General features: G+C 38.3%; 2 non-coding genes and 3 pseudogenes across 2 annotated transcripts; all 5 read left to right on the top strand.

Moving 5' to 3' along the window:
- The first annotated feature begins 12,293 nt into the window (after nucleotides 1–12,293).
- On the top strand, nucleotides 12,294–12,414 carry LOC119598806 (annotated as a pseudogene).
- Nucleotides 12,415–12,604: 190 nt separating this feature from the next.
- Nucleotides 12,605–12,723, top strand: LOC119598807 (annotated as a pseudogene).
- Nucleotides 12,724–13,052: 329 nt separating this feature from the next.
- LOC119598772 lies at nucleotides 13,053–13,171 on the top strand. The gene has a single exon (XR_005231013.1). It is a non-coding gene; the product is annotated as a 5S ribosomal RNA (ribosomal RNA).
- A 469-nt stretch (nucleotides 13,172–13,640) lies between these two features.
- Nucleotides 13,641–13,759, top strand: LOC119598797 (annotated as a pseudogene).
- Nucleotides 13,760–18,294: 4,535 nt separating this feature from the next.
- LOC119598778 lies at nucleotides 18,295–18,413 on the top strand. Its single transcript, XR_005231019.1, has one exon. It is a non-coding gene; the product is annotated as a 5S ribosomal RNA (ribosomal RNA).
- The last annotated feature ends 7,173 nt before the right edge of the window (nucleotides 18,414–25,586 follow it).

Below are 25,586 nucleotides of genomic sequence, written 5' to 3'. Positions count from 1 at the left end.
TTGCTGCTCCGAGATCCCCCACAGTTTAGCCTGGGACCGCAAGGTACCCAGTTACCATGGGGGGCCACGAGGAGGCACTGCAGAAGTCTTAAGATGGAGAGGCGTGCCCGGCAGGGGAGATTTTATGCGGAAAAGCTGCCCCTTTTTCGCACGGGGGCTACCCGGGGGTGAAGCTGCAACGAAAAGGCATGCAAGCATTAACACTATCAGGGCCCACCACACCATCGCTTCAAAAACCCAGCACGTAAGCCCCCACCCATATATTATTATTTTTATTATATATATATATAATATATAAAAATATATTATATATATATATTATATATATTAAATATATAATATATAATATATATATGTATATTCCGCAGATGGTGGTGATGATGATGAGGATGAAGATGATGATAATGATGAGGAGATAGATGTGATGATGACGATGACAATGACGGTAAAGTGCACATATCATATGAGTATCATACAATGAATATTTTTATTTAATTTTTTTTTTCTGCAGATACAGTATACTCTGTACGAATAAATTAAAACGGGGGTTCGGAGAGCTGACTGAACTCTCTCGGACTCGTCGACCTAGTCGACTCGTTCGGCACAGGTGGACCCCAAAAGGGGGGCGGGCGGGAATCGTGAGGCACACCAAGGAGACGCACCCTGCTGCACCCCTGGGGCCCGAGTTGGGGGGCGTGGGCGTCCTTTTTAAGTATTCATGGTGTGGCGCCGTTCGATTGTAGAAATTTTGACAATTCAATTCAATTTTTGGAAGTCTGATACAATTTTGTAGGGTTTTGGGCGTTGTTCCTTTCACAACTGAGGGTGAATTTATAAATTTTTGGGGTTTTTAAGCCTCTCTTCACCACCCCATATCACCGATTGGGGGGCGTGGGGTCCTTTTTTAAGATCATGGGGGGCATCCATTTTCGTTGAGTATTTTGACAATATAAATTCAATTTTTGGAAGTCTGAACAATTTTGGGGGATTTCGGCTTTGTTAGAAAATTTCAGGTTGTCTTTATGTGTATTGATTTAATATTAAATAAAGTTTGTTTTGCTCCGATACTTTTTTATTATTTTGTTTGTCAATTATCTATTAAAATAAAACAAAGAAAATTTTTTACAATTTTTGAACTAAAACCCTCGGAACTGAAGCCCCTTGATTCAAAAGAACCTAATTTATTCACATGGCGACCTTGCCAGGATGTCGTTTTCTGATTTTTGGTGAAACTTGGATAACAACCCCTCTCTTGTCGCCCTTGGGGCCGGAGACAAGTGCCCAGGTCCTAGCGTTAGCGGGAGGAAGTGGGGAGCTGTCCACCTTTTGAGTATTGCCGTGGGACCTTTTTTCGTTTTCATATCCCTGTATCATGAGTATTTTTTTGATTTCTGGTGCAGATTACCCCTTTCTAGAACTGCTGCTAGGTGCGGGTACGTCCCTCTAGTATTTCCAGCTATTTGTTGGTTTTTTAATTGTTATGAAGTGTACTTGAATCCCCCCCCCCTGCCTGAGTCGATACTTCAAATTGATTTTTTAAAAAAAGCTGAAACTTTGGGTTTAAAAGGCATAATACAAAATACATTTTAAATAGCAAGCAGTTGAAAGGGGGGAGCGAAATAGGGAAGAGAATTAAATTTGAAGGGTTAGAAGGGAAAAAATAAAGGGAAAATAGAAGCAAAGAGGAAAAGGGTAAATTTTTGCTCACGAGTTAAAAAGGGCTAAAATTAAAGCTGGGAATAACGGTAACAATTCTTTATCCCCCCATTCAGTAAGCGGGCTGTAAGCCAAATTTTAACCCAGTATATAAAGAAGGTGAAGACTTTGCATGTTACCTCATCTTTCCGAACGATTTGCCACCCTTTTTAGATATCATGGGGGACAGTTATGCGTGGTTTGGGGAAGCTTCTTAAGGTAAAGCAGTAGAATATATACCTCATTGCCCCCAAAAATCACTGCTGTTATAAACAGTTGAAAAAAGTCTTTAAGGGGTTTAGTAGACCCCTAATGGGTATAGAAAAGATTTAGAGCTGCTAAAATAAGTGGGGGAAAACCTAAAAAATTTTTTCAATTTAATCTCGGTAGACTTTTTGTCAGTGGATAGATGTAGCGGCCCGGAACTCTTACAAATCGCTTAGAAGTTCATGATACTTGACAATTAAATTCCCTTTCCCCGGTCTTAGGATATATTCAAAGAGCAAAAATGTACCTCTTTACAGAGGGGCAGTTGGCTGAAAAACTGGGGCGGGGCCCGCTCCCGTTTACCCAAAGCAAAACATACTTTAAAAAACAAAAAAAAGTAGGAGAATAACCCGTTAATCTGTTCCTGTTGAAGGAAAATTTAAAAGAAATCAAAGTCACAATTGTGGAAAATTTTGGTTTTCCTACAGGATCGTCCCTAAAAATCCTTTAGCTTTTAAGAGTATTCCTTCAGAGAGGAATCCTAAAAAGGTTAGCTTTTCATTATCAGTTTCAACTTCCACGTAAAATATCGGCTAATGGAAAAAGAAAATGGACAGGGGGTTTCCACTACCCTTTAGAGACTCGGGTTGTTCAGGGTTTGACCCAAACAAGTATCCCCGACATTGATATCAGTAACAGTAAATTATCAAAGTTTGCTTTTATTGGGGCGAGTAGATTATTTTCCCGGGTTTCGTGTTAATCACTCCCCCTACTTTTTTGAGGACGAAGCCTGCGGCAACTCCAAATTTTTTGCAGGTACTCATGGTAATTTTCCCAGGGGTACGAGATTCTAATTCAAATTCTGATGTTTTTGTTTCTCCCGTCCATAAGAATGCCCAGGTTCAGGCTATACAGACAGGGCTCCCAGAAAAAGAGGATTCACCTCTCGTTCTGCCTAAATTCCCCCCCCGTAAATATCACTCGAGGGAATTTGCAAAAAGCAAGTTCCTGTCCCGCACTGTTTTTCTGCGGGGAAAAAGGGTAAAAATCGAGGACCTCATATGCCCCTTGATGGTATGATGTTGAGTATATTGAAAAAATGATGGATTGTTTTACGAAGTCCCCAAAAATAAAAAATTTCGGAAGGTTTGGGAAGTGTTTTTAATGTGCCCCCGACTGCGAGTATGGTAACGTAAATTGCTCAGAGTCTCCTCTCGCTGCCCTTTTTCTCACGTAAAACTTGAGAAGGTAGCAGATCATTTTTATTTGGCCCAAGTATGGGAAGTGAGGAGAGATTTTTGCCGATCTTGTGAAAATCCCAAACCAATGTCACCAAGGGCGAGTAAAACCCCGCCCCTTTAAAACCCCATGCCGATTATTCGGAGCCCTTTTTGCGTGTTGCAATAGACATAGTAGGCCCCCTGAATCCTCCCTCATGATGGACACAATATATTTTAACACTTAAAAGACTACGCGGGGGCTTCCCTGAAGCAAATAACTCCGTGTCTTTGGGGGAAGTTTTGTCATTATATTTTCCAGAGTGGGAAATTTCCCCAGGGAAATTCTTTCCGCAAGGCACGCAGTCATTCAAATGAGGGTAAACTTTATAAATTGTTGGGTTTTAAGCCTCCTTCACCACTCCATATATCCTGTGGAAATGGAAGGTTGAAAGATTTCATAGTACTCTGAAAGCATCCTTAAGAAAGCTGTGTGTGGGACAACCCCAAAAGTTTGGCACCGTATCTTTTTCCTATTTTTATTTGCCCTCAGAGAAATTCCGATGACGGGACTGGGTTTTTTTTGCCTTGAACTCCGTAGGGTCGTGCTGGCGAGGCCCTTGACAGTGCTGAGAGATCTAGGGAGGATGGGAGTATCAAGGATGACGAGCGAATCCCTTTCAGTATGTCATAGAGCTCGGGAAATAAACAGGGGGAATGTGCAAAGTAGCTGCTCAAAATGCTGACATCACCCCTAAACCCAGGTATCGATCTTATTTTGACGTTAAAATTCAAGATGTTTTTCAGTCCAGGGACGAATTTTGTATTTTTCCCAAATTTGCTAAAAAACGTTAATGATGGCCCCATACGGTAGGAGGAAAAATAAGGTAAAAAAATTTATTATGGAAGAGGTCAGCCAACTTTTATCAGCAAAACTTCTAAAAAAGGGATCATCGCCCACGAGGTTTCCAAGCCCAGTTAATGGATGAAGTTCAGGTTCTAGAAAATATTCCAGGAACAGTGATTTTCGTCATTGTAGATGTAGAAAATGACATGTGTCCCCTTACACCAAGGGGAGCGATTCTTTTCGTCTATTGACACTTCAGGTGCTGAAAATTAACTCAGAACAAACAATTTACAGAAAGTTATCCTAAACTTTTATCAGAATTTCAGATGTTTTTTCAGGAAATCCAGGTTTTTACTTTTCTTGTTGAGCTGAATTCCCTCAGTCATTTTAGCGTTTGAAGCCCCAAGATTTTCCCTACCCCTCCCCCTGCAATCACATTTGAAAAGAAAGAGAACAACTACTAGCAAGGAATCATTAGATTATCGCTTCTCCTCACGTTTCCCCTGGGAATGGTAGAAATCTGATGGTACGTATCGAATGGGATAGACTACAGAGCCCTTAAAATCTGCCACACTTTTTATGCTAACCCCGCCTGTAAAAATAGAAATGTTTTACAAAAACTTAATGTTTTATTTATTTTTCTAAATAGATTTAACAAGGCTTATATCAGATCCCCCTTCTGAAAGATCAAAACTCTGACAGCATTTCCAAAACAAAGGCTTAAGGAATTTGTAGAACCATTTGGGTTAGTAACGTTTTGCAATTTTTGTTAGATCATGAGGCTATTCTATTTTGGGTTACCTAAAAGTACTTTTACTTTGACAATAAATATTATATATGCTAAGGATTTGGAAAAACCCCATCTAGAAACAATATCTCAGTTCTGGAGCGTCTGCGAAACCCCAACTTGCAGTTGCCCCCCCAAGTGTGATTTTGGGTTAAGGGGATTAAATTTTTGGTTTTTGTGATGACGGGAAATATCTGAAACCTCAGATTAAGATAGATGCTCTGATCAGATTTTAACACCCAATACAAAAAAGCATTCGAAAATTTTTTTTGTATATTTCTTTTTATCGCATGTTTATTTTCCTCAGGCCTTGAACTTCGGGTCCGCCTCGGACCCGTTTTCAAAAATGTGCGGGAACCCTTTTAAAGTGGACGAAAGAAAGGTTGAAAGGGGTTTTAGAAACTAAAAACTACCTGTGTAAAATCCGTTTCAAATTACCTGATTTAAAAATCCATTCATTCCCTTTGTACAGAGCTTCTGAGTGGCTGGTGCGGTACTATACAGAAATGGATGATTTTCCCTTTCCTGTGGCCCTTACGCAAATAGAAATATTTGTGTGAAAAAAGGTATTCTACAATAGGCGTGAGTGTTGGCATCTTATTTGGTTTCAAAAATTTGAATTTCCTAAAAGGGTAAAAAGTTTATTCTAGAATGGATCACAAACCATATATACATGCCAGCAAGTCTTCTAATAAAGAATTTATACATGGCTTTGTGTTTGCAACTTTAGATTCAGAATAGTCCACGTTGCAGGGATGAAAGTAGGAGCGACCTCCCTTAGTAGGTCAGGTAAATAATTTTTATATTAATGGGATTAGCCCGCTATATACTTTTTTGGGGGACTTTGTAATTTTTAACATACAATGAATATTTTATTAATAAATTTTTCTGCAGATACAGTAACTCTGACAAAAAATTATAAGTGGGGTTCGGACGAGTGACTGAACCCTCTCATCGTGTCGACATTTGTGATCGATTCGCGCCCCGTGGAAACCCAAAAAGGGGGGTGGGGCAGATCGCTGAGGCCCCCCCGGAGAAACCCTACGCAGCTGGGGCGAGTTGAGGGGGTGGGCGTCCTTTTTAACTATTCATGGGGTGGGATCCAGTTCAGTAGTAATTGAAAAATATCAATTCAATTTTTGGAAAATTGATACAATTTTTTGGTTTCGGCGTTGTTAGGGTGTTTCAGCGTTGTTAGAAATTTCAGCGTTTTTTGAAACGAACCGGCTGGTTCTTTTGAAATTTATTTTCCTTTTTTTTTTGTAGGGAATTTTCCCGGCCGTTTTTTAATGCGGTTGTAGGGATTTCCGGCGTTGTTTGATATTTTTGAATAATTTTTTTTAAAAACCTAGTTATATTGCATATTGACTTAAAAATTTTAAAAAAGTTTGTTTTGCTGCCCTACTATTTTTATTATTATTGTTTTATCAAATTTTAATTGAAATAAAAACAAAAGGATTATTTTACATATGTTAACTCAAACCCTGAACTGAAGACATCCTTGATTCAAAAGAAACCCAATTTTTACACACACACACACAAAAACACCCCCCCACCCCCCCCACACACACACATATATATATTAAAAATATATTAATAATATATATTATATATTATATATAATATATATGTTATATATTAATATATATTATTTTTATAATATATATATTATAATATATATATATTATATATATATTCCGCAGATGGGGTGTGATGATAGGATGAAGGATGATAATGATGAGGGATAGATTGATGATGACGATGACAATGACGGTAAAATGCCATATATATAGTAATATAAAAGAAAAAAGATGGAAAAAAAATGGCCCCTTAAAAATGTTATGTGGGAAAGTGAACCCTGAAATACACTAGTAAAACTTTTTTATTCCCCAGATGACGAGAGACGACACATGATGAGATGATGTAGATATGATGATGATGATGATGATGATGATGATGTGATGATGATGATGATGTGATGATGATGAGATGATGGGGGTTTTGGGGGTGGGGGTGATAATGACGATGACGATGATGATGATGAAACGTTACGACGACTGACGGTGAAACTTATATGGCCCTTCCACTAAGGTTATTAAGACTATGGAAAAAATGATTTCTTATGAAAATTATTGATAGGGCTTGTATCCACCATACATTGAAAGGCATGTATCCCCTTTTCAAAAATCATTTTTACTGTCAATCTATGAAATCGTTTCTTCCCCGACAGCCGGGGGGTGGGAATGGTCTTTCATCCCACACAGCGGCTTGCCTGCCTTTTTATCACAGTTTTACCAGTATTTCATAACGTATATCTTTTTTTATACTCGATGTTATTTTGTAATTATTAGAAATATACACATATATAACATAAATATATTATATTATATAAATATATAAAATATATAATTTATTTTTTGTATGTAATATAGTATACACACACAAACCCCCACAACACACACACACCACACACACAACCACACAACACACCACACACACCACACAACTACCTCGCTGCAAAAAAATCAAGTCTGCAATGCTTTCGACAAAGCTACACCCTTTTTATGAGTGTGTGGAAAAATATACCCAATGCAGTTTAGAATTATTCATATACTTTTAAGTATTTTTTTTTAATAATAAACGAAATTTATACAATAGTTTTTGTGATACTCATGTGTAAAAATTAATAAAAAAAGACCCCCAAATAAAATAAAAAGTCCCTTTATATGTAATAAAAATTTTTAGGAAAATATTTTAGTTTGGGGTTTTACTAAAAATTTTATATATTATATATATATATATTTATTTTTAATAATAATAAAATTTAGGGTGTGGGGTTTTGTGTGGTGGTGTGTGTGGTGTGTGTGGGGTATGTGGTGGGGTGTGAAAATTTATGGGTTGAAAAAGTTGTTTCCCCTACTTTAAAATATTTAGTGTTTATATTTGAAAATTAAAATATTTGGGGAAATTTTCCTTTTAAAAATTTTTGTCAATCGGAATTACACACACACACAAAAAACACACACAAAAACACACACACACACACACCCCAACACACACCCACCCCACACACACACACCACACACCCACCTACAAACACACAACCAACACAAACAAAAAACTTTTGGAAAACTTTGGGTCGGGTTTCAGTTGGGCCTGGGTGACCGCCGGGGAAAAACCAGAGGGGCTGTTGGGCCCCTTTTAGATGGCTGAAAAATTGTAAGAAATATTTTTACAGCATATAAGCGCTTTAAAATTTGTGTAAAAAAATTTAAATAAAAAAATTATACTTTAATAAATGGGAAAAATAGAGTAAATCATTTCGTTTATGGGTGACTCAATAATTTATCTGTTCCCTACTTCGGGGAAAACGGTAGGAAAGGGGTAAAGATTTTGGGTTGGGCCCACATGCATGTAGTAAAAATTTGGGGTGGGAATTTCCCTTTATTTTCCCCCCGATAGTGGTCGATGTGTTTGGGGAGAATCAGTAAAATTGTTTGGGAATGGTCTAGAAATTGAAGTTTGGTATAAAAAGAAAGATAAAAAAATTTTAATTTATATATGAAAATTTGTATGAGCATGTTTTGGGAAAAGGTTGGGGGTTTAATCAAAATTTCCCAACGATCATACCACGTTCAAAACCGCTTTCTTTGACAGCGAAGAAAAAGAAAACATTTTTCCGGTCAGTACTTTGAGGGGCCCGCCAAAGGAACACCAGATCCCTGTTGGCTTTGTTTAATGTAGGGAAAATTGTATCCCTTTTCTTACCAATACATAGCAATTTTTCTTTATATTTGTGGTCAAAAATGGTTTGAAAAAATTAAACTTTAATCAATAGGAAATAGAGTAATAAACCCATTTCTTTTTTTAGGGGGGGGGGGACAAAAACAAATATGATTTATCTTTTTTCCCTACTTACAGTAAGGGGGAAATATGAAAGAAATAAGTTGCATGCGTACCCCGGATTTATAACCAATACAATAATATTTTTACTAAAATTTCTTTTTCCATTACTAAAAAAACAGTTTAAAGAAGAGTAAAAAAACTTACATTAGGCAAAAAATATAGTAACAATTGATTTAGCATTGCCTATACTCCGATAGTGGTCGACTGTGATTTGTGGAGATGTAAGTGATATGATTGGAAATGTCATGGTAATGAAGTATGGTATAAAAAGAAAAGATACATTATTTTGATATATATGAAAAGTGTGTGAGCAGTGAGTTAGAGCTGGTTGGTTTGTTTTTCATCACAATGGCCAACGATTCATACCACGTTGAAACCCACCGCTTCTCGTCCGATCAGCGAAGTTAAGCAACTTTTGGTCTGGTCAGTATTTAGGATGGGTGACCGCCTGGGAACACCAGAAAGCTGTTGGCATTTTAGAATATATGCTAAATTGTATGCTTTTCTTTACAATATATAGTTCCTCTTATATATGTGTAAAGAAATGAATTGAAAATATACTTTAATCAATAGGAAGTAGAGTAATCAGCATTTCTGTTTATGACTGACTGTAATTTATCTCTTCCTACTTACAGTAACAGTAATATGAAAGAGAAACAGTTGCATGCGTATACTGATTTATAACCATACAAAATAATATTTTACTCAATTTCTTATGCATTACTAATTACCCCCCTTTTAAAAACGATCAAAAGACTTATCTTAGGCACATAAATGTGGTAACGATTGTGTGAGAATTGCCTGTACTTCCGAAAGTGGTCGACTGTGATTGTGGAGATGTCAGTGATATGATTGGAATGTCATGGTAATGAAGTTTGGTATAAAAAGAAAAGATACATTATATTAATATAAACGGAAAATGTATGAACAGTTAGTTATATATGAAAATTTCATTATATTAATATATGCAAAAAAGGGGGGGGGGGGGGGTGGGGGGGGGGGACCCATTTGAGCTAGATCTCCCCCCCCCCTGGGAAATACCAGTTTGCTTTTGGCATTTATAGTGTATGTTTAAATTTTAATGATTTCCCAAACAATTTTAAAAGCAATTTTAATATTTTTGTTAAAAAAAATTAAATTAAAAAATTATATTTTAAATCAAAAAGGAAAAAAGAGTAACAACATTTTTTTTAATGAGTGACCCCAAAATTTATCTTTTCCTACTTACAGAAAAGGGGAAATATGAAGAGTTTACGGGTTCCCCATGTGTACCCCCTTTAAAAACCCATATACAAAAAATTTTTTATTCATTTTTTAATCCCTTTAAACTAAAAAAATCCCCTCAAAAAAAGGAAAAAAGGACTTACGTTGGGCCCACATAAAATTTTTTTAAAAAAATTGTGTTAAAAATTTTCCCTATACCCCGATAGGGGATCGATGTGGGGTTAGGTTTTCAGTGATAAAAAAGAAAAAGATAAATTTATTTTAAATAAATTTTAAAAAGTGTGTAACAGTGAGTTAAAGCCTGGTTGGTTTAAATTCCCCCCACAAAGGGCCAAAACTATCATACCACTTAAAAAGAAAACCCCCTTCTCGTCCGATCAGCGAATTTAAGAAAACCGTTTGGGTTGGTCGTACTTGGAAAGGGGTGACCCCCTGGGAAACCCCAGATCCCTTTTGGGCCCCCATTTTGGGGAAATTTTTTCCCCAAAATTTTTTTCCCATTTTCTTTACAATTTTTTTTATAAAAAAAAAAATATACATTAAAATTTTTAAATTATCGGAAAGTGTTTTGACCCGGGGAGTTACAGCGGGTTGGGTTTTATCATGACAATTCCCCAACCGATCATCCCCAACGTTAAAAGCCCCCCCCTTTCTTTCCGTTTCACCCAAATTTAAAAGGCAACGTTGGGTCAAAGTAAATATTTGGATGGGTGCCCGGGCCTGGGAAACACCAGATGCTGTTGGCTTTTTCAAATTATTAAAAAATTTGTATTATTTTTTTTACATATATAGCCCTCTTAATTTGTGTAAGGAATGAATTAAAAAATATATTTTAAAATAAATAGGAAAAAAAGAGAAATCAGAAATTTTTGAAAAATCCCCTTACTCTAAAAATTTCTCTAACCAAATTTAAAAGTAAAAAATATGAAAAAAGGTACAGTTGATGAAAATACACCGATCTATAACCAATACATATTTTCCCTCAATTCTTATGCATTACTAATACCAGTCAAAAAAGGGGCCCCCGAAAACCCTTGGCCTCTAAATGTAGTAACAAATGGGGTGGGAAATTCCCCTTATATTTTGTTTAGTCTTTCCAAACTGTGATTGTGGAATGTCGGGATATTTTAGAAAAATTCAGGGTTTAGTGAAATTTTTTTGGTAGGGAAAGAAAAATTACATTTTTATTAAAAATATATGAAAAGTGTGTGAACAGTTTTTTAAAGGGGCCTGGTTGGTATTATTATCAAAATTTGCCAACGAAAATACCATTTTGAAAGCACCGCTTTTTCGCCCGATCACCCGAAGTTAAGCAACGTTTGTTTTTCAAAACTTGTGGGTAAACCGCCTGGGAAACCAGATGCGTTGGCATTTTAAATGTATGTAAATTGTATCCCATGTCTTTACAATATACAGCAGCTCTTATATTTTTTAAAGTTTTTAATGAAAATATACTTTAATCAATGGGAAAATAAGAGTAATCAGCTTTTCTTTTATGGCTGACTTAAATTTAACCATTCCTACTTACAGAAACGGTAATTTTGGAAGAGATACATTTTCATTCGTCCCACCTTTTTATAACCATATACAATAATTTTTTACTAAATTTTCTTATCCCAATTAAAAATACACACCCTTTAAAAAAGGGTAAAACATTTTTCTTACCCACATACAGTAGTAAAATTTGAGTTAAATTTCCTTATACCCCGGGTAAGGGTCTACTTTTATTGGGGAAGATGTCAGTGATATGATCGGATGTCAGGGAATAAAAGTTTGGTATAAAAAAAGATACTTTAAAATTTAATTATAAAAAAGGGGTTGGGTGAGCAGTGATTTTAGAGCGGGTTGGGGGTTATCATCAAAATTTGTAAAACGATCATACCCCCGGGGTGTCATTTTATAGTGTATCCCTAAAGTTTATGCTTTTCTTTACACTATAGCACCCTTTTTATATTTGGGTAAAAATATAAATTAAAATTACTTTAATCAATAAAAATTAGATTTAATCAGCATTTCTTTAAATGACTGATTTCTATAATTTATCTTTTCCCCTCCCTTACATAACTTTTAAATAAAAGAGATCCAGTTTGAAATATGTCCACCGATTTTAAAATATATAAAATAAAAATTTTTACTCAATTTCTTATTTTTTCTAATAACACCCCTCAAAAAAAGGGGAAAAAAGACTTATCTTAGGCACATAAATGTAGTAACAATTGAGTTACTAATTGAGCATTGAGCATTGCCTATACTCCCGATAGTGGTCGAATGTGATTGTGGAGATGTCAGTGATATAATTGGAATGTCATGGTAATGAAATTTGGTATAAAAAGAAAATATACACTATATTAATATATACGAAAAGTGTGTAGGCAGTGACTTAGAGTTGGTTGGTTTTATCATCACAATTGCTAACAATAAATACCACTTTTGAAAGCACCGCTTCTCGTCCGATCAGCGAAGTTAAGCAACGTTTGGTCTGGTCAATACTTGGATGGGTGACCGCCTGGGAACACCAGATGCTGTTGGCATTTTAGAATATATGCTAAATTGTATGCTTTTCTTTACAATATATAGTTCCTCTTATATATGTGTAAAGAAATGAATTGAAAATATACTTTAATCAATAGGAAGTAGAGTAATCAGCATTTTCCTGTTATGACTGACCTGTAATTAAATCTCTTCCTACTTACAGTAACAGTAATATGAAGAGATACAATTGCCAACGATCATGTCACGTTGAAAGCACCGCTTCTCGTCCGATCAGCGAAGTTAAAGAACGTTTGGTCTGGTCAGTACTTTGATGGGTGACCACCTAGGAACACCAGTTGCTTTTGGCATTTTATAATGTATCTAAATTGTATGCATTTCTCTACAATATATAGTAGCTCTTATATCAGTGTAAAGAAATTCATTCAAAATATACTTTAATTAATAGGAAATAGAGTAATCAGCATTTCTGTTTCTAACGGACCATAATTTATCTCTTCCTACTTACAGTAACGGTAATATGAAAGAGATACATTTGCATGCGTACACCGATTTATAATCATATACAATAATATCTTACTCATTTTTTATGCATTACAGCTCTAAAAACGCTAAAAGACTTAATATAAATGAAAAGTGTGTGAGCAATGACTTAGAGCTGGATGTTGTTATCTTAGTTGCCAACGATCATACCACGTTGAAAGCACCGCTTCTCGTTCGATCAGCGAAGTTAAGCAACGTTGGGTCTTGTCAGTACTTGGATGGGTGACCGCCTGGGAACACCAGATGCTGTTGGCATTTTATAATGTATGCTAAATTGTATGCATTTCCTTACAATATAGCAGCTCTTATATTTGTGTAAAGAAATGAATTGAGAATATACTTAATAAATGGGGAAATAGAGTAATCAGCATATCTGTTAATGACTGACTCTATAATTTATCTCTTCCTAATTACAGTAACGGTAATATGAAAGAAATACAGTTGCATGCGTACACCGATTTATAATCATATACAATAATATTTTACTCAATTTCTTATGCATTACTAATACCAGCTCTAAAAAGGGTAAAAGACTTACGTTAGGCACATAAATGTAGTAACAATTAAGTTCGAATTCCCTATACTCCCGATAGTGGTCGACTGTGATTATGGAGATATCAGTGATATGATTGGAATGTCATGGTAATGAAGTTTGGTATAAAAAGAGAAGATACAATATATTAATATATATGAAAAGTGTGTAAGCAGTGAGTTAGAACTGATTGCCAACAATCATACCACGTTGAAAGCACCGCTTCTCGTCCGATCAGTGAAGTTAAGGAACGTTTGGTCTGGTCAGTATTTGGATGGGTGACCGCTTGGGAACACCAGATGCTGTTGGTATTTTATAATGTATGCTAAACTGTATGCATTTCTTTACAATATATATCAGCTCTTATATTTGTGTAAAGAAATGATGTATTGAAAATATTCTTTTAGCAATAGGAAATAGAGTAATCAGCACATCTGTTTATGACTAATTGTATAATTTGTCTCTACTTACAGTAAGGATAGTATGAAAGAGATACAGTTTCATGTGTACACCGATTTATAACCATATACAATAATGTTTTATTCATTTTTTTATGTATTACTAATACACAGCTCTATAAAGGGTAAAAGACTTACCTTGGGCACAGAAATGTAATAACAATTGAGTTAGAATTGCCTATAATCCCGATGTGGTCGCCTGTGATTGTGGATATGTCTGGAATGTCATTTTTATGAAGTTTGGTATAAAAAGAAAAGATACATTATATTAATATATATGAAAAGTGTTTGAGCAGTGAGTTAGAGCTAGTTGGTGTTATCACAACTGCCAACGATCATACCATATTGAAAGCACCGCTTCTTGTCCGATCAGCGAAAAAAGGGCAAAAGACTTACCTTAGGCACATAAATGTAGTAACAATTGAGTAAGAATTACCTATACTCCTGATAGTGGTCGATTGTGGTTGTGGAGATGTCAGTGATATGATTGGAATATCATGGTAATGAAGTTTGGTATAAAAGAAAAGATACATTATATTAATATATATGAAAAGTGTGTGAGCAGTGAGTTAGAGCTGGTTGGTGTTCTCACAATTGCCAACGATCATTACCACGTTGAAAGCACCGCTTCTGTCCGATCAGCCCAAGTTAAGCAGGTTTGGGTCTAGTCAGTACTTTGATGGGTGAGCGCCTGGGAACACCAGATGCTGTTGGCATTTTAGAATGTATGCTAAATTGTGTACATTTCTTTACAATATATAGCAGCTCTTATATTTGTGTAAAGAAATGAATTGAAAATATACTTTAATCAATAGGAAATTGAGTAATCAGCATTTCTGTTTATGACTTACTCTATAATTTATCTATTCCTACTTACAGTAACGGAAATATGAAAAAGGTACAGTTGCATGCATACACCGATTTATAACCATATACAATAATATTTTACTCAATTTCTTATACATTACGAATACACAGCTCTAAAACGGGTAAAAGACTTACGTTAGGCACATAAATGTAGTAACAATTGAGTTATAGCAATATAGCAAATATATAGCCAGCTCTTATATTGTGTAAAGAAATTAATTGAAAATATATTTTAATCAATAGCGAAATAGAGGATCAGCATTTATGTATTAAGTGGAAAGTGTACTGCAGCAAGTGAGGAATTAGAGCTGGTGGTGTTATTCATCAGAATTGCCAACGATCATACCCCCCACCAGTTGAAAAGCACCGCTCTCTCGATCCGATTCAGCGAAAGTTAAGCAAGCGTGCGGTTGGTACAGTACTAACTGATGCGAAGACTGTTCTGCGCGAATACTAGATGCTGTTGGCATTTTATAATGTATGCTAAGCTAAAGTAGTATGCATTTCGTATACAATAAATATAGCAGCTCTTATTTTGTGCTAAGAAACTTAATTGACAATAAATATACTTTAATCAATAAGGCAAATAAGATAGTAATACAGATTTCTGTATATCACTGAGCTCTTATTCATCTCTTCCTACTTACAGATAACGGTAATATGAAAGAGATCTACATGTTGCAAGTGATACACCGATTTATAATCATATACAATAATATTTTACTCAATTCTTATGCCCATTACTAATAAACCAGCGCCTAAATCCTGAGTAAGTATACTTACGTTAGGCACATAAATATAGTTACAATTGAGTTAGACCATATGTCTATATCCCGATAGTGCCGTCGACGGCATGTGAGAAGTCAGTCGATATGATTGGAATGTCATGGTCGGGAAGTCTGGTTTATAATAAAGCAAAGATACATTATCAATCATATATATGAAAAGTGTCGTGTAAGCCCAGGTCAACTTTTGAGCTGGTTGGTGTCATCATCATCCCCCCCCCCCCCCGATCGCCAACGATACATACCAGCGTTGAAAGCACCGCTTCTCATAGTCTGATCAGCGAAGCTTAAGCCAACGTTGCGGTCTGTATACAGTATTGGATGGATGATTTCGACCTTGGTGAACACCAGAATCTGTTGGCCATTTATAGTGTATGCTAAATTCTATGATTTTTTACAATATAGCAGCTCTTATATTTGTGTAAAGAAATGAATTGAAATTATACTTTAATCAATAGGAAATAGAATAATCAGCATTTCTGTTTACGACTTAATCTATAATTGTACTATTCCTACTTACAATAACGGTAATGTGAACAGACGGATTACAGTGCATAATACACCGATTGAACCATATAAACAATATTTTACTCAAAATTTCTTATGTATTACTAATACACAGCTTAAAAAAGGCGTAAAAGACTTCCGTTCTAGGCAAATAAATGGCGTAACAACTGAGTTTATGAGTTAGACGCTATACTCCTCATAGTGGTCGACTGGATTGTAGAGATGCCTCAGTGATTTTGATTGGAACGTCATTGTAATGAGTTTGTATAAAAAGAAAAGATGCATTATATTAATATATATGAAAAGTGTAATTGGTGAGCAGGAGTTAGAGCCTGGATGGTGTATATCATACAAATGGCCAACGATCTACCCGCGTCGAAAGCCACCCTTCTCGCTTCCGATCAGCCGAAGTTAAGCCAACGCCTTCACTGCGGTCAAGTCTAGTACTTGGAATGGCGTTGATACGCCTGGGCAACACCAGTTGTTGTGGCATTTAGAAGGTATGACCTAAATTGTACGAATTCTTTACAATATATAACCCAGATCGTATATATGTGTAAAGAATGAATTGAAAATATACTCTTAATCCAATAGGAAGTCAGAGTAATCAGCATTTCTGTATATGACCGATTTCTAAACACATTATACAATAATATTTTACTCAATTTTCTTATACATTTTTCTTTTTTTTTACTAACACACAGCTCTAAAAAGCGCGATAAAAGCACTTACCTTAGACAACATAAAGTAGGAACAAGCTCGTATTAGAATTTGCGTTACTCCGATTAGTGGATCGACTGTGAATTGTGGAAGATGTCAGTGATATGATTGGAATGTCATGATAATGAAGTTTGGTATAAAAAGAAAAGATACATTATATTAATATATATGAAAAGTGTGTGAGCAGTGAGTTAGAGCTGGTTGGTGTTATCACAATTGCCGCTTCTCGTCCGATCAGCGAAGTTGAGCAAAGTTGTGTCTGGTCAGTACTTGGATGGGTGACCGCCTGGGAACACCAGAGGCTGTTGGCATTTTATAATGTATGCGAAATTGTATGCATTACTATGCGACATATAGCAGCCCTTTTTATATATCCATAAAGAAGCCAATTGAAAATATACGTTAATTAATAGGAAACGTCGTCGGAAGGAGGCACGAATGGAAAAACCTAGAGGGAACTAAAGTAAATGCAAACATTTAATTAACTTCCTTCTAGTACTAAACAGATTTTACAGATGACAATGATAATAGTTATGATAATTGTGTTAGTAAAAATCATAATATTAGTAATGATGTGTACTAAACAATAGGAAAATGACTAATAAAGCTATCAGTCTGAGAAAGCACTCACGAATGAGTTTTAACAATAAATTTGGTATTAAATTTATAGTTTTGTTTTCGTATTGTTCTTGAGCCGAGAAAATAGAAAATTATCGTGTCCCCTGTGTATGATTTTAGTACCCAATGAATCGAAATGAGATTTACTTCCTTAGAGGTCAGCTTCTTTGCCTCATAAATGTAGGTGTAATTGGATGGCAGGTGACAGGGATATGCAGCCAAAGTAAAAGCCAAAAGAAACCAGGAATGTAAACAGACATTGTGATAAAAGTTGTGATTGTTAATATATGCAAAGTCAACGATCATACCACGTTGAAAGCACCGCTTCTCGTCGGTCAGTGATGTTAAACAATGTTGGGTCTGGTCAGTACTTGGATGGGTGACCGCCTGGAATACGAGATACTTTTGGCATTTTGTTACTTGTATGTTCCTTAATAGCATTTTATTTTATTTTTTATTTTTATTTTTTTTTTAATCTACTTATCTATTTTTAACAATACATGTACATATCATTTATATCATTTAATGACGCTAATATGCAAGAGATATAGTTGCATGTGTATACAGAGTTACAACCATATATATGATATTTTACTCGATTTCTTTTCCATTACTTGTACACTATGCATGCTTTATAGAGTTGCACAACTCAAAAAACGGTAAAAGACTTACGGTAGGTACATAAAAGTGGTAATAGTTGAGCTAGAATTGCTAAATCCTCCCATTAGTGTCGACTGTGATTGGTGCATACATTGTGGGGCACAGCTCAGTGGTATGATTGGAATGTAATGGTAGCGATGCTTGGTGTTAAAACAAAAGATACATTATATTGATATGTATGAAAAATCTGTGAGCACTGACAGAAAGCTAATTAATGTTAGAATCATTTATGCCAACGATCATACCACGTTGAAAGCACCGTTTCTCGTCCGATCAGCGAAGTTAAACAACGTTGGGTCTGGTCAGTACTTGGATGGGTGACCACCTGGGAACACAAGATGCTGTTGGCATTTTGTTGCCTTGTCATGACATTATCATGACAAATATAATGTTGATAGTAGTAATAATCAAAGGCTAAAAAATAATAATAATAATAATAAAAATAATAATAATAATAACCGGAACAATACAAGTAATGATACTGGCAATACCAACAAAACTAGCAACGTTATAAAAGCAAAAAGTCTTATGAAAGCACTCAAGTTTAAGATTCCGTAATAATCAGCATTTTTGCTTATGGTTAGCTACACTGATTCCCGTCATAAGTCTAAAGAAAATATTAAGACATATTTGAGTCTTAAAACCCTTTTGAGAAAACCTCGTGGGACGTGGCCCGTCGAGAAAGGGTTAAGAAACCACATGTAATTTTTTAATCTTTCGAAATAAAACTGTAAAGAGAGACCTTTAAATCCTGCTCATGCAAACTTCAGCATATATGTTATGTGTGCCATTCTGAAAATTGGAAAAGTGACAGTATTTAGTAATAGAACAAGTGATTTGTAGAAGCTGAAAGTGACCGACATTCTGCATTCTAGATACGTCATTCGGTTTTTGTTACGAGAGTCTCAAGACTGTTATGTGTGCCATTCTGAAAATTGGAAAAGTGACAGTATTTAGTAATAGAACAAGTGATTTGTAGAAGCTGAAAGTGACCGACATTCTGCATTCTAGATACGTCATTCAGTTTTTGTTACGAGAGTCTCAAGACTGTGTAAATTAAATGAAGGGTTCAAATGCGTGACTCTTGTGCTGTTGTCTGTTTTTATATCGTTAACCTCCAACAAATCTTATCCAGCATTTCACGTTTCCAGTGTCTTCTTCCCTGCCAAGTAAGAGAAACCTTTTCAACAAAGCTTCACGAAAGTTATAATTAGTATGACCAGGGCCGCCTTACACAAATAAGGTAAACCGTTTTAATCCTTGGTATAAGCCCCATGAGGTGGTAGCGTGGTCAGAGGAGCTTATTTTGGCGTGGGTTTGTTCCAGCATTACCCCCTCCGTCGCACGATAAAAACGCAACACAACGAATTAATAAAAACTAAAGTCAAATTCATCAGAATTACGTTAAAAATGAATTAAAATAAAATAAGCTAAAATAATAATAAAATGAAAACTAACATTAAAGACTAATATTAAGTTCAAGAAAAACATGCATTACTTTGATTTTAATTAAAGTAAAAGTGAATCGTAACACCTGAACAAAGAAAAGCACTCGTAACTATTAATTATTATTATTATTGTTACGCCGACCGCCTCGTCTCTCTTCCACCAACACGAGACAGGCTAGGCAGACGGCGTGCTATCCACAGGGTCGTGAACACTGAACAGCTCCAAGATTCACCGAGCACCACAGCGTCCCAGAACACCACGAGGAGAAACGCCACTGGCGAGGCAGGGCACGAAATAAACACAAAATGACAGTCTTTCCTTATTTACCAAGTTTTTACCCCCTACACTTTTCTATAGGCACAATACGGGGGGGAAAACCGCAGTCACATGACGATACGAAGAATTAGGTCAAAAGGGCACACACGGGGTTTTCACAGGAGCAGCCCCCAATGCACTCTCTTGGCTGTTCCCCGCCCCCCGCGACAGCCATTTGGTCATGTTTGCCCAGGTTCCCTTTCATTTTAACACTTTTCGCACAGAGACAAAGACCCACTGGCGTAGCACTTTTCCCCCCTAAAAAGAGAACCGTCGCTCGACATCCCAAAAAATGAAAATTTTTAAGAAAATTAGTCCTCAGGAACAAAAAAAAATTCTTTCAAACAAAAGAACCGTATTGAAAACCAGTTCTCAGAAACACAAAAATCTTTCCCCCCAGCGCGGCTTCTTCGCTCTCGCGGGGGCGCTCGGGAGGAGGGTGGGCGGCGGAGTTTGGCAGTGGCATCCAGGGGGGTATCTCCTGCCCCAAAAGACTGGCTCATGGTCACCATTACATCTTTTTGCTGCCCTCACCGTCCAAAGTCGCCCTTATCTCGGTCAGCGTCTCCACGTCCTCATCGCCGCTACTGGGGAAAACGTCATTTTTTTTCACCAGGCCCCGGAGAGTTCCGGGGTAACGCCACCCCATCTACGGGGGACAACAGAGGGCGTTTTCCCCTCTGCGAATTCGATAGGTGACATCAGGAGGGCCGCTACCCCCGTGTATGGCCTTCCCAAGGGGTCTGTAGCTTCGGCGAGAGCCCTCTTCCCAAAGGGGGTTTATGCGCCACACTCTGTACCTTGTTGACCTCCTTTCCCCTCGTCCCGGATAGGTCCCCTTAGGGCATGGCCGGCTCCCTTGAGCTTGCACGCACTGTCGGGCACCTCTGCCGGGTTTAGGGGCGCCCCAAGCCCCAAAGCCCTCAAGGAAGTAGGCAACAGGCCCACCCCAAACCAACCCCTTTTGTCCCCCGACGACTCTTCGGGCGCCCCACTTCCTCACAAGTCCCCGCTTTGCACCAGTGGCACCTTCTGGGCCTTACGGAAAAGTTAGCTTCCAACACTGAAAATAACCCCCCCCCCGGGTCCAACAAGGCTCCGCCCAACGCTACGCCATCAGCCAGCTGCAGATTTTGAAGGGGGCTCCAGGGCCCTTATACACGCATCACTTTTGAAGTCGAACCAGATTCTAGACTCTGTCCGGAGGCAAAGGTGCAGTCGCCAGCCGTAACTACCTCTGCACAAAACCCTCTGGAAGCAAGGGCATATCTTACCGTGCACCCTCCCAGCTTCCACCCAAAGGGTCGACCCACGCCTTACTCGCATGGGTAGCAAGGCCCAGCAAGCAGGTGTCCGATGGGCCCCCAAAACACGGCAGCCGCTGCACCCTGCGGGCCCACGCCAATATGAGCCCCCAGGCCCCTTGAGCTGCACACAATGCCCCGTGACACCAACAGTCCTGTGGTGTGTCTGAAAGTTGCATAGTGGCCAACATATCGGGCCCGCACTAGGGTCTTTCACCCCCAGTGTCCATGTCAGGGGGCATGGCTTCCCATCTTGACCCTCCACCGCACTGCTGGTTCAAGGCAGCTTACCCAATTTCGGGGCCGGGAACCGGGGACGGCGGGGTTTCAGCCCCTCCCAGCCGCCCGGGTTTTTTCCCCCTGTACCACTTCCTTCCCTTTAGGACATGTTTTCGGATGGTGACCAACTGGCACGCCCTTTGCAGCGCTGTTGGAAGGATAGAATCCGCCCGGTTGAGAGGACGTGTTTCCGCCCCTCCGACACCGATACGTCGGGCCCCTTCCTCCCCCCGCAGCCCCAACCAAGCCTTGGAAAGTGTGGGTCACCTCCTCAATGCTACCTTTCCATTTAGCCTTCCGGCCCCCGGGGGTCACGGGGGGGGAGCAGTGGCCCGGCCCTGGTTTCCCTTTAGGAAGGCCCGAACTCCCAAAGGGCCCCCGCCACGCCACCTGCAGGTCCTCAGGGTGGCCGCTTGACGTAGATTTGCAGTGTGGTCCTGCAAAGCGTCAACAAAGAAACGCAGGCCCGGACCACGATCATCTCTTCCCGCCGCAGGGTACGACCTCTTTACCAGTGCCTCCAATCCTGCGCCCGCTGGGACAGTGTCTCGCCAGCTCACGAGTCCGTTTTTCCCCCGGGTTTCCGTATACCTCGGCCTGGTGGGTTTGGTGCCGGAAACGGCGTTTCAAAGCCTCCGCCAGCTGGTGTAGAGGCATGTTGGGATGGGGGCGGATGCCCCAACACTTTCCCCCCCGGGGCCCCTTAGGGGTGTTTTCCAGCTGCAGGGCCTTTTTTTCCCGGGTTTTCCCGCCGGGCAGATGCAGCATTTCAAATTGGGCGACATATGCCCTCCCAGGCCACCTTCCCTCGTACTAGCTGGTTACACCTCACAAAAGTTGGAGGCCCAGGGGCTACGGGGTGGAGAAGCGGCAGGAACAACACGCCCGGGGGGGGGGAAGGGGGGGGGGAGGGAACGAGGGGGGTTGCCTGGTCCGAGTTGCCGCCACCTTACCCCGCGACCACTGGGTCCGACAGGGGCGCTGCGAGGCCCCGGGGCCCTGCCACGAACCCCAGTAAATCGACACTTGGCATCTTTTCCAAACCTGTTGCCTTCCTGCTTTCAACGTTATAAAACCCCGTGGGGGCCTTTCCCCCTTCACTTCCTCCCCCAGGCCCCGAACATCGCCCTTCAGAGTCTGCACCTCCTCCAAACAGTTCACTTTCACATGGCAGGCCTTTTCGGGTACTGCTGAGTTTCCATCTTCACAGATGCAAGATTTCTCTGTAGCACCCAACAAGTTGGCAAAAAATTTCCTTTCCTTTTCCTTTTTCTGCATCTGACGGATGGTGTGCCTGCTCATGGGCCCTCTGTGGCCCGCTCTTTTGCCTTGTGCCCTTTCCTCCCTATACCCGGCCCGCATGGCAGGAAGGTCCATCTGGCTCGGCTTTACCCCCCCCCCGTGCCTGCCTCAGTATAGCCCTCCCCCTCATGGCTACCCCCCATCTTTGGACGACATGATAAATCGGCGCATCTCATATCAAAATATCACAAATCCCACTCTGACACCATTTGTTACGCCGAAAACCCGTCTCTTGCCACCAAACAAGGGAGGTAGGAGACGGCGTGCTATCCACAGGGTGTGAACACTGAACAGCTCCAAAAGGCACCGAGCACCACAGGTCCCAAAACACCACAGGGGAACGCTACATGGCGAAGCAGGGCACGAAATAAACACAAAATGACATCCTTTTTCCTTATTTAACAAGTTATTTACTCGTAACATTTTTTACAGGGGGGAAACCGCATGTCACACGACGAAAGCTTATAAACAGGGCAACACAAAGTAATTTAGGTCACAAGGGCAACACGAGGTTTCACAATCATTTGGGAAATTGACAAAAATAAGAATTGTTAAAATGATAAAAATTAAAAAAAAATTTTCAAAATGGACATGAGTAAAATAATAGATAAAAATAATGTTTGTAATAGTGGTCATCATAATCACTAAAAGATTTATATGATTTATTTAGAATTAAATAAAACAAGGAAACTAACAGATAGTTAAAACTACGCATGCCGACAAAGAACTGCATTTAAAAAGTAAAAAGATAAACTAATCAAAGTCAAACGAGAACCAAAGAAAATGTGCCAAAACGGGTAAACGAAAACAAAAAGAAAACGCGAAAATCAGGGGTAAAAAAAAGCTAAAGAAAGAGTAAAAGGATGGAAACCGGCAGATGGAAAAATGCTGTGCAGGGAAGGTACAGATTGCCCGACCAGGGAAGTGTGGGGACTGACCCACTACAAAATGAATACAAAACACCCAAAAACCAGCCAAAATAATATGTTGCTCACAGAAAATTTTTAATTTTTACAGCGGAAAAAATAGCCCCAGTTGCAATACAAAGACACCTTCGTTATTGTGTCTCGACCGGCGATTCTCAGCTTTCGCAGTTATTTGAGTTTTATTTGTGATATGTAGAAAACCTGTGCTGCCAGTGTTCCCATATCTCGAGCTCTGGACACGCTGGGGTATAGGACGTCTCAAGAATTCCTTTAAGGTGAGGTTTACTGTAAATCATGTAAAGCAAGCCTAGCATCATAAGATATCTTTTGATCTTGTTGCTGGATTACGCAATATCAATTATGGACACTAACTGCAATAGAGTACCATTTTCGACGTTTTTTGAACTTAAAAAAAATTTATTTTACGTTGCCCGATAGAGATTAAAAAATCGGGGGTGTGTGTGTGTTTGTGTGTGTGTGTGTGTAGTTTTAGTTTTGTAAGCTTATTAATTTCATAAACGTAAATATCGTTATGAATTCGTGGTTCAAAGCTTTAAGAAGTATACAGTTATTAATCATGGATAATTTGATTTACGTAGGAAAAAAAAATCTGGTGAGAGACTTTTTAAAGAAATCATAGGAAAAGTTTATAGATTCAGGTAAATATAAGAGAAATTTCCGAGCGGTCCAACAAAACAAAATAGCATATTTAAAATGGGAATTTGCAAAAAACATAATGATTTCTTTCTAGAATGTTCTATATAAGTATATGGCCTGTAGATATGTTAGTGTGGCGAGCTACTTAATTTTAGCGTAATATGACCAGTAAAGCGCCGAATTTTGGGTTGAATTACTAAAAAAAAAAAGGCGGATTGAATAGTGTTAAGCTTATAGGCCTATATCTTTCATTCCGTATGCATGCCTTTCATTTATTTTTTTTTTCCCTTTCCTTTTGTTAAATCGAGTGAAGTATATGACGGAATTATATATATAATAATCCCGCATATATTCACTCGATTAAAAAAAAAGGGAAGGGGGAAAAAAAAAAATAGTGAAGGCATCAACGAAGAAAAAATATAGGCCCTATAAGCTTAACACTATTCAATCCGCCTTTTTTTTTTTAGTAATTTAACCCCAAAATTTGGCGCTTTACTGGTCATATTTCGCTAAAATTAAGTAGTCGCCCCCCAAAATCTAAGGCCATATATTATATAGAACATTCTAGAAAAAAATATTAGTTTTTTAAATTTCCCATTTTTAAATTGCTATTTTGGTTTTTGGGGCCGCTCGGAAATTTCTCTTATATTTACCTGAATCTATAAACTTTTCCTATGATTTCTTTAAAAAGTCTCTCACCAGATTTTTTTTTCCTACGTAAATCAAATTATCCATGATTAATAACTGTATACTTCTTAAAGCTTTGAACCACGAATTCATAACGATATTTACGTTTATGAAATTAATAAGCTTACAAAACTAAAACTACACACACACACACACAAACACACACACACACACACACAGATTTGAAATCTCTATGTGCAAAAAATAAAAAATTTTGTTTAGTTCAAAAAAAAATCGAAAATGGGACTTATTGCAGTTAGTGATAATTGATATTGCAATCCAGCAACAAGATCAAAAGATATCTTTTGAGCTGGGTGCTTTAATGATTTTCAGAAACCCCACCTTTAAAGAATTTTTGAGGGGTCCTTAAACCCCCGCTGTCCAGAGTCGAGATATGGGAAAAAATGGCAGCCAAAAGGTTTTTACATATCACAAATAAAAATAAATAACTGCGAAAGCGAGAATCCGGGGAGACACAATAACGAAGGGCTTTGTATTGCAACTGGGGGATTTTTTTGTCGCAAATAAACAGATTTCTGTGACTGCAACAGTATTATTTTTTTGGGTGGTGTTTGGTGCTTTTATATTAAAAGTTTAGTGGGTT

The sequence above is a fragment of the Penaeus monodon genome, chromosome 41 (assembly GCF_015228065.2).
Source record: "Penaeus monodon isolate SGIC_2016 chromosome 41, NSTDA_Pmon_1, whole genome shotgun sequence".
Classification (NCBI taxonomy): domain Eukaryota; kingdom Metazoa; phylum Arthropoda; class Malacostraca; order Decapoda; family Penaeidae; genus Penaeus; species Penaeus monodon.
Note: the sequence above shows the minus strand (reverse complement) of the source record. Positions and strands in the feature narration are given on the sequence as shown.